This window comes from Peromyscus leucopus, chromosome 1 (genome assembly GCF_004664715.2).
Source record: "Peromyscus leucopus breed LL Stock chromosome 1, UCI_PerLeu_2.1, whole genome shotgun sequence".
NCBI lineage: Eukaryota > Metazoa > Chordata > Mammalia > Rodentia > Cricetidae > Peromyscus > Peromyscus leucopus.
In genome coordinates, this window is record NC_051063.1 from 6025480 (window position 1) to 6035961 (window position 10482).

Below are 10482 nucleotides of genomic sequence, written 5' to 3' on the forward strand. Positions count from 1 at the left end.
AACACAGCACGGCCACATAAAAATTCAACTACAATGTTGAAGTGTAAGCCAAATAAACCCTTTCCTTCCTAACTTGCTTTTGGTCATGATGCCTCATCACAGTAATAGAAACACTAACTGAGGCAAGTGATAATATAAATTTCAAGACTGGAGAAATAAATGGCTCAGTGGTTAAGAGTCTGTACTGCTCTTGCAGAGGACCAAAATTCTATTCCTAGCTCAGTGCCTAGACTCCAGCTCAGTGAATCTGATGCTCTCTGATCTCTAGAGGACCAGCCCTAGCGTGAACACACCCACACACAGCTATAAACATGTATACATAACTAAAATAATTTGGGACATTACAACTCACACCCTTCATCTTAGCACTAGGAAGACAAAGAGGATCAGAAGTTCAAGGTCATCCTTGGCTACATAGTGAGTTCCCGGCCAGCTGGAACTCCAAAATAAAATAAAAAAGAAGGAGGAGGGGCTGGGAGATGGCTCAGCAGTTAAGAGCACTGGCTGCTCTTCAGGGGACCCAGATTTGGTTCCCAACACCCACATGGCAGCTCTTGGCTGCCTGTAACTCCAGTTCCAGGGGATCTGGCACCCTCACACAAACATACATATAGGCAAAACACCAATGCACATAAAATTTAAAAAAAGAAGGAAGGAAGAAAGGAAGGAACGAAGGACTTTGAAAGAGAAACAATTCATTTTGGGGTATGCTTTGTTGGAGTAACCTGTGGAAATACCAAAAGAGATTATTTTTTTTGAGGTAAGGTCTACTGTGGCCCAGACTAGCTTCCAATTTTCTACATAGCCCAGACTGCCTTCAAATTCACTATATAGCCAACAATAACCTTGAACTCCTGATTCTTCCTCCTCTACCTTCCAAATGCTGGGATTATAGGCATGTGCCCTGGTGACCTGTTTTGAGAAATAATTTTAAATATGGTCCTTCCGTGTAGTCTGAGAACTAAGAATGGGAGACCGAGGGAAACAAAACCACAGATTAAATATTTGGCCAATTCTAAAAAACAAACAAGCAATATCTATGCCTATTTCTATATCTATATCTGCAGAGATTTGGATTCAACTGAGGAACTGGGGTTAGACTAGTATATTATATATGTAATAATTATACTATATAGTTAGTGCCATTCTATCTAAAATATGACTGTGAAGGAATTGAGTTGCTCTGAATCCCAGACAAGCACTTGGCCAGGGTAGGATTTAAGTCATCTTTTGTCACGCATACACCAAGTCTATAGAGCTGATAATGGCCCTCCACTGGTGGCATAAAGCCAGGCCTGTGTATGAGCTCAAACCTGGAGCTGAGGAGCCACACCACATGGCTGAATTCTTTGTTTAGAAGACATGGTTGAGCTCTTGTCTGGAGGCACTTCAGGGAAGTCTCCTTCCAGACTTACCCTTGCTGGCCGCCTTCGGTGTCGGGTTGGGAAAGAACCGGTTTCCTCCTCGATTGCCCCCAGGAGCCACTCTCGTCCCAGGGGCTAGCTGCACTCCTTACCTTGGCGTCTCTAGCTTCAAGCCCAGGGAACCTCACACCCTCCTTGCATATTTAACTTGACCTTCTTCTCTGAGTGGCCGAAGGACCCTATGTATGCTGGCCAGACATCCTGTTGCTGTGGCTAATACCAGAAATAGTAAGGTAAAGAAGGGTTTCTTTTGGTCCATGGCTTCAGTCCATGGTTAGCTGGTTCCTTGACTTTGGGCCAGGTGCAAGGCAGAACATCACTGCCAAAGGAATAGGATGGAACAAGGTAACCGGGAATTGTATCGGAGTAACAGGAAGGACCAGGGCTAAGAAATGCCCCCTTCTCCCGCCCCCAAGTGACCCACTTCTTCCAACTAGGCACAACTTTCATAATTTACCACCACCTAATTACTTATTTAAATATTGAATCTTTCAATTGCTTACACCAGTGATTAAGTCAAAGCCCCCACGATCTCATCTCTTCTAGAAAACAGCCTCATGGACTTCCTCAGAAGTGTGCTTACTAACCCTGTAGGCATCTTTCAATGGAAGCAAGCTAACCATCAAGCTAACCATCACAAAACCCAATATGACTAATAGATAATCGCATATTTTAGAGTCAGATGTGCTGTGTAGACTAATGTAACCATAAAAGGCAAATCCTATCATATTAACGGTCCAATTGATTTTGTAGTTTTCTTTGCTGGGGATGGTGTCTGGAGGGTAGTTAGGTAGGCATTATTTTACCTAGAAAAAGCAAAATGGTGATGTTTAAACAAGACTGCTGGGTCTGCAAAAACCTTGACAAAATCTAGTTGAGGTATGGCAGCTTCATACCACAAATGTGTTCTTCTCTCAGTCTCTTGAAAAAGGCAGTCTGGAATCACTCTCTACTTTGTCTTTGTACATTGTAGCAGGAATCTTAAATGGTCTTATTAATAAAATCAAACCCGGTGCCAGTTATTGGGGTGAATGCTGGAAGATCAGAGAAGTAGAACAAGCCACAGCCACATCACCTTGCCAATTCCTCAGTTGACCCTGTTTCCTCAGATTGGAAGCCTCTGCGTCCTCATCCAGAATGAATCTCAGCTGAACTGTTGCTCAAAAGCCTAAAAGCTTAACCAGCCTAGTTCCTGGTTTTCATGCCTTATATACCTTTCTGCTTCCTGCCATCACTTCCTGGGATTAAAGGCGTGTGTCACCATGCCCGGCTGTTTCCAGTGTGGTCTTGAACTCAGAGATCCAGACGATTCCTGCCTCTGGAATGCTAGGATTAAAGGCATGTGTGCCACCATTTTCTAGCCTCTGTATCTAGTGGCTGTTCTGTTCTCTGACCCCAGATAAGTTTATTAAGGTGCACAATATTTTGGGGAACACAATACCACCACAGTACGTAAATCCTAAGCCAAGGTTATCTTTTCATTTTAAGTTACAATAAGCCCATGTTTCTCCTTCTTATAAATCAACTTAGTTTGAAACACTGGGTTATTCTCACTAGCCTTATGGTACTTTTAAATTAAATGCATGCAAAAATGTACGGCTGTGAACTGGGAGACAGGTGGGGTAGAAAGAGCATATTAGGGATATCATTAATCCATAGCTGACTTCTTAGAGTTTGAAAGGGGCCAGAACCAAGTCAAGTTTCTGTAACTCCTACTGAAGTAACATGGAAAGTCTACATTATGTGAAGAGTTTGCAAATGTTTTGTGTGTGCGTGTGCGTGTGCGTGTGCGTGTGTGTGTGTGTGTGTGTGTGTGATTACTGGGAATCAAATTCAGGGTAGTTCACATTCTAGGCCCTGTCATCCTTTTCCAGACATTTTGTAAATATTTCTGACATTCAAATTGATGGCATCTATGAAAACTCAACAAGAGAAATTATTAATCTTGCCATCAGAGAATAAGATCGTTACTACACTTTAAAACCAACTTTGAAGCAAGCTTTAATTAAATACTGGCCAGGTGGGTGGGCTCTGGCCAGGTCCATACCCAGGTTCCTGGGAAATGGCCCAGAATCACGGTTTGTAGTGGTTTAAGAAGGAAAACCCATAATCCATTGCCTTTTCCTCCAGCGGCAAACATATATCCTGATGTACCTCTAGCCTACATCCAATCAGCGGCAAGTGTACATCTGATGTATTTTCTACCTGTGAAACTCCCGCTCACATGGGATCAAGCACATCAGTGCCAATGGGTCAATGCCGATGGGTCAAACAAACTTGTTTAGGGGAGTGAAAACATGTGGCTTGTTATCTCCCATAAAAAACATCGCCTAGCAGGCTAGGTGGCGGTGGTGCACGCCTTTAATCCGTGGAGGCAGAGCCAGGAGGGCTAGGCGGACCTCTGTGAGTTCGAGGCCAGTCTGGTCTACAGTGCAAGAGCCTCTCTCGAAAAAACCAAAACAACAACAACAAAAATAGCCTCCAGCATTTTAGGACCGATCTGTTCTTGGACAAGGGGCTTGCAGATCAGAGGTATTTTTGTTTCATGGATCTCTTAGTCATATTAATTTAAACTTAAAATGTAACTTTGACGCTCACAAAACAAAACTAAAATAAAATAAAGGTCATATCTTGATTATAAAATTTGCTTCCCTCAGGGGCTTGGACCTGCCTAGGCTCATTGTGCCGGGCTCTGCTGACTCCCCATGGGAGACCTTGATATGGGGGATGTGGGGATGCGGGGTGGCTTGGGAGAGAGGGCTGGGGGGTGGGAGGAGGGAGGAGGAAGGATCTGTGGTTGGTATGTGGAGTGAGTAGAAAATTTCTTTTATTTTTATTTTTTTTTTGAAAATTTCTTAATAAAGAAAAAAATTGCTTCCCTCCAAATATTAGTATATGTGTATATAATCATTGCAATGCTGTTTTACATCATGAAATCTGGGGCATAGGTGATCCCTAATTAATTTGTGTTGTGCCCATACAATCAATGTTGTGCATTAATAAAGCATGCAATTGTAACTATCATGAATTACTATCTCAAAAATTCATGAATTGGATTGCCTAGCATGCATGAGGCCTAGGTTCAATCCTCATTACTTTAAAATATTTTTTGAATTTAACTGAAAAAAAAAATAATCATTAAGCAGGCAGATCTCTGAGTTTCACGTGAGCCTGGTTCAAAAAGTGAGTTCCAGGACAGCCAGGGCTCCATAGAGAAATCCTGTCTCAAAACAACTACAACCACAACAACAAATCATTAAGTATTTTTAATGCAGAGAAGCAAATTGCACGACAATTGAAAAAAAAAAAAAATCGCTTGAGACGTAATCGATCCCAGGTAGTAAACAAGGTCCTTGTGTCATCCATCGCCTTTGTAACATTTGTGAAAGTCTTTAGCCAAACTTATCTGACATAGTACCACGAAACAATATTTCCTCATTATAATTATACAGGTTAAAAGGAGCTCACCAGCGTGGCCGAAATAGCTCAGTTGGGAGAGCGTTAGACTGAAGATCTAAAGGTCCCTGGTTCAATCCCGGGTTTCGGCAGTGATTTTATACAGCACTACCTGGACTGCCACTGACGTTAGCAGGAATATAGTAGTTACTTTACTCCCTGATGTCATCCCGTGTCTCTTACTTCCTCACCATGTGTTCCTGTCGTCATTTTTGAATAGTAAAGAGTTAGTGTCCCTTGACTGGTACTCTACTGAGCACAGCTCACTTCTTGATGACCTCACCTTTCTTTCGGGTTTCCTATACTGTGCCTGCCAGCTGAGATTTCCGGCTCCGGCTCAGGCTGGGGTGGGGTGTGGCTGAGCTGGATCCTACAGCCCGAGGCTTCTGAAGCCCAGGTCTCTGCCTGCCTGACCCCTTCTGGAAAGAGTATGGCTCACGGGGTTTGTCCATGTGGGGTGACAATAACTAGGATCCGCAGACTGCCGGTGAATGGAGTGCGGGGGAATGAAGGAACCCTTGTCCGGTTTCGGCCTACACTAGCGTTATCAGGGCAAATACAGCACACCTAAATAAATGTGAATTTCAGAGACATAACCCTTTAGAATAATCATTGTCCCAAATTTTGCAGGGAACATATAAAGCAAATGTCGTTGTTTCCGTGGAATTCCGGTGTAACTAAATGCACTGTATTTTCATTTGCTACATTGAAAACCACTATTACACAGCCTCCTGCCCTCCGACTTCAATGCTCATTTACCATGAGTCCCACCCAGCAAAGGTACCCAGACCCCAATCACTCAACTGAATTTAAGAGAGAGAACTATACTGAGCCTCACTGCTTCACAGTTTTTACAGGCATATCTGCATCTTTGAGCTGACTGATTCACACCTCCAAATACCCCGCTTCATCCCCCTCCCCACATACCCCACATGTGTCTAGGCCTCCAGAAGCTGACCACAGTTCTGAGCTGTGGTGAAAACAGGAGATTCTGAAGGCTTTGGATTGGATTCTAATACAAAACAACAAACAAACCCAGAAACGTTCTAGGGTGATGAGTCAGCCACGAGAGAACGCAATGGAGCAATGCTCAGTGGAGTAAACAGAGCCTTCCATGAAGCCAGGTGCCAGGCTGAACCACGGGCAGAAAAGACCCAAGTCTCACATTCTGAGAACACGCACCATGGTGAGAACAACAGCAGTTCCCACAGCAGTAAACCCAGCAGCTTTCTGCAAGCCGACTCTTGAGCTTCTCCTTCCGTTAGTCGCCAAGAGGCTAGATGATACGGGGCTTCATCCACCAAATCATTAGGTTCCTGGGAGGAAAGATGTGTTTTGGTCAGAGACTCTTCAAACTCCAATGATGACCAGAACAAACCGAAATGGCCATCTAATAAACTGGACAGTTCAAACTTTGAACGATGGATGTCAATGAGCTGTGAGTAATTTTATGTGTCAAGTTGGACAACAGTGCTTGGTTATTTGTTTATTTGTTATTGTGGAGATAGAGATATAGATATAGATAGATAGATAGATAGATAGATAGATAGATAGATAGATAGATAGAGTCTGTGCGCTGTGTGGGTAAAGGTAGTTATGGCCAAGCCTGATGATCTGAATTCATTCCCCAGGATCCACTTGGTGGAAGGAGAGAACTGATTCTTGAAAAGAGTCTTTTGACCTTCCCAGTGTGCACGCCCCCCCCCATACATAGATAAATAAATGTAACCTTTTTTTAAAAAGGCTATAAGTAATATTCAAATCAGCAGACTTTGAGCAAGGCCAATTTTTCTCCATAATGTGGTTTGCTCCATGCAATCATTTGAAGCCCTTAAGAGCAAAGATGAATTTCTAATGAGAAAGGAATTCTAAAACCTTGGACATAGAATACCTGCCTGACTCTCTGGCTGGCTGCCCTGCTGTGTTTGTTTGGAATTGAGACTCTTCATCACATCAAAGTTCTCAGAGATATTTAGTCTGTCAGCCTGCCCTACAGGTTAATTTTTTTTAATTTTTGAGGATATCATATATGCATACAATGAAATATAATCATATCTATCCCCCCGCTCCGCTTTCTACCTCCAACTCCATATCCCTCTAGCACACCTCTTCCACCTTTCCACTTCTTTCTTTCCTTCCTGTCTTTTTCTTTCCCACAATGGCCAGTAGGTTAGTTCGTGGGTGTGGGGGCCATGCGCTGGAGCATGGCAAACTTCCCAGTGGTCACATCCTCAGTGAAGTTTGATGCTCTCTCCTCCAGCAACGATCTACTGCCAAGGGCCTCAGTATGGTGTAGGTCCTGCAGACCATCACCTATCTATTAAGGGATTTGGGCTGGCTTGATTTGGTGCAGGCCGTGAGTAGGTAACCACAGCTGCAGTGAATTCATGAATTTGATAGCCAGGCCAGGTTCAAAAGACAGCATTCCACAGCGAGCCTCCTCAACCTGCAACTCTTACATTCTTTCTGGCTCCTCTTTTGCAATGTTCTCTGAGTGTTGGTAGTGGGGCTGCTGTAGGTGTCCTGTTTAGCTGAGGAGTCACAGTCTCTTATTCTCAGCTGTGTGACCAGCTATGCATTGACTGCTGTCCACTGCAAAAAGAAGCTTCTCTGACCAAGGTTGAGGGTAGCCCAGGTCTGTCAACACCAGGTAGCTCCTAGCTGGGCGACTGAGAAAGTCTCCCCCCCCCCCCCAAGACAGGGTTCTTCTGTGCATGTCCTGGATCTCATTCTGTAGACCAGGCTGGCCTCGAACTCACAGAGATCCGTCTGTCTCTGCCTCCCGAGTGCTGGGATTAAAGGCGTGCACCACCACGGCCCAGCGACTGAGAAAGTTTGAGCTCCTACAGGTTTTGAACTTACAACTCTCACAACCGTTTGAACTGAGTCCTTAAACTGTCTGTCTCCACTTCTATTTTCAAATCTGTCTCTAACTGTATCCATCAGTTCTGTTCTCTGGAGCAACCTGACAGCTTGCTTCAGCATCTCTTGTACACAGGTAAGGGGAAGGTTGAGATCTTTAATAAAAATGGGAATCACACATGTCTAGGAAATATTGCGCTTTCGCCCTGTTCAGGTTTCAGCCAGAAGCAGAGGGAGGGCATCCGTGAGAAGCACTCGTGACCCAAGCAAGAAGTGTAGAGAAGACAGCTGAATAACTTTACTCAACTTGGAAGGCATAGTTCAGATGCCTTTATCCACCCACTCTACAGGATGATGCTTTGCCAGCTGGTTTCAGGGGGCACCCCAGAGAAGATGGCACTCCATTCTCCAGTGTGTGCGAGGGAGGAGTCTATCCCACGCCCAAACATGCCACTTGGGTGTAAAGTTTGAGTCATAGGAAATTAAGAAGCCAATACAATGGAAAACTCTCTACCTTGTCTCTAATCGCATGCAAACAGGACATACGTGTACAAAGATCTCCCTCCTCCCTTCTTTATCTCGAAGGACAAAGGTTGGTCAACTAAAGACAGTTTTACGTTCTTATCAGCTTGCAGATGGCACAGAGGAATCTACACAGCAGACTTCCGTAACTCTTTATCTGCTGTTAATTTCCTATATATTTATTTTCTCACAATTTGTTGCTCTGGAGACACAAGGTCCTTTTCCTTTATCTTATCACTCATCCGAAATTATTATTTTTTTCTTGTTGAAGGTGGTATATAAACTGAAACTTTGGGCCACTTCCTGAAGAATCACCCATTCCCTGAGTATGTACCTCTCTGGTGTCTCTGTGAAATGCACGTGTTTATACACTTGCTTATTTTCCCTTGCTTTTTCTTTTTCTTAGAAGAACGTCATCTGAGAACTCAGCAAAACAGGGATTATTCTTCCTCCTTCCCAGGTGCTTGGAGATAGGAAACCAACAGGAAGGGATGTGCAAAGGGAGGGAAGATCACCCACCAGCAAAGGCCCAGAGGACTGATAGGTTGTGGCAGGGTCTGCTATAAAAATAAAATACTGTAGTATCAGAGAAGATGGGGTGGGTGCAGCATGCCGGTGTTTGGAACAGCGCGTGCGCAAGGCCGGCCCTGGGATGAGGGCAGGTTGGGAGGGTTTACTCTGACTCCTGGTATGCCAGGGCGGCTCTCTTCGGCTATTGTGCTTCTTGCTTGTCTTTTTTGATCCGGGCACCCGGGATGGGGAGGAAATGAAAGTCGTGCGTTGTTGAAGAAAGGGCAGCCTGACGGCAGTAACCACTTTCAGCCTGTTCGCTCTGGGTTTAGGGGAAGAAACACGTGGTGTGGCAATTGTTAGCGGTCGGCTTCTGCTCTCTCCACACACTTTTGCAGAACTCAGGGTTCACGGTTAAGGGAACAAGGCTCTAAGTGAAAGGGGGCTTGTTTGATTTAAGAACTCTGTATCCAGATGGTAAGCAACCGCACCATTACACTTCATAATCCATTTTGCTTTCCTCCAATCTCACGTGATCGCTGTTCGGAAATTGTATTAAACACAAAGAAAGAATCTAGTAATCTTTTATAGAATAGTGCAGTTCAGAAAAAAGAAGTAAGAGTCTTCATATACTAAACTGAACTCACTCCTCGTGAGCCCGGATAGCTCAGTCGGTAGAGCATCAGACTTTTAATCTGAGGGTCCAGGGTTCAAGTCCCTGTTCGGGCGCTACTCTTTTACTTCAAAAAGTTACTCGGGCTGCTGGTTTTTAAGGTATTGGACATCATCCCATTTTATTAAAATACTGGCGAGCACACCAGAAGCCTCACGACACCTTGGGAAGGAGTTCTAAGGTTTGGGAGAAACGCCAGCAACTGCTTTCTCCAAAGCGGCTGACTCGGGTTTCCCTGCACCGCCCTACCTTTCTCTCGGGAAAAGATGCATTTCCCGGAACTGAAACCCGACATAGAGCCGCTTCCCTCTTCACACCAGGTCAAATTTCCCCTGCCCTGAAGTGTGCGCATGATTACCGCGAGATGCTGAAACCGAGGTAGAGATGTCTGTTAGTGGGAGAAAGGGGGCATTCAAGGGCTGGGACCAAAAAAAAAAAAAAAAAAAAAAAAAAAAGTCAGCTCACATCCACAACAAATTCATACACTCTCATTCATATTCTTGCAAGATTTTTAAGAAATTGGCTGAATTTTTGAAAAAGGTGAAGCATTTTTCCCTGGGAGGAGAAGACACCCCTTGCTGAACACGGATTGAGTTCTCCTTGACTCAGGCGGGCCACCGCATGAAGCCGACCTCCTTTCTGGATGGGGAGTAAATGTTAAGCCAGTCGCCCTCGAAAAGCCTAGAATGTCCTGATGAGCAAGGAAGGACAAAGACGGAGATGCAATGCGGGTGTGAGGCAGGGTCTTCACCCTCCTTACAGGGATGCTTCACGTAGGGTCCACACCGACCTCACGACGACCTCCTCTCCCTCACTCAAAGCAGCCTTCTCAGAAGTAAAGGAATAATTATCTTGGCTTCCATCTCATAAACCCTTGATGATTAAAGGAGACCAGAATGCACTCACAGGCTTAGCAGAGTCTAAAGGCAAGCAGGTGTATGTGATAATTACGAAGAACTTTGAATCCAATGATGAAATAAAAAAACATATGTTGAAACGGGTAAGAAACATGTACACAATATACCTAAAGTCATA

General features: G+C 44.4%; 2 non-coding genes across 2 annotated transcripts; both read left to right on the forward strand.

The window, feature by feature from the left end:
• The first annotated feature begins 4899 nt into the window (after positions 1-4899).
• On the forward strand, positions 4900-4972 carry Trnaf-gaa. Its single transcript has one exon. It is a non-coding gene; the product is annotated as a tRNA-Phe (tRNA).
• Positions 4973-9430: 4458 nt separating this feature from the next.
• On the forward strand, positions 9431-9503 carry Trnak-uuu. Its single transcript has one exon. It is a non-coding gene; the product is annotated as a tRNA-Lys (tRNA).
• Positions 9504-10482: the final 979 nt, after the last annotated feature.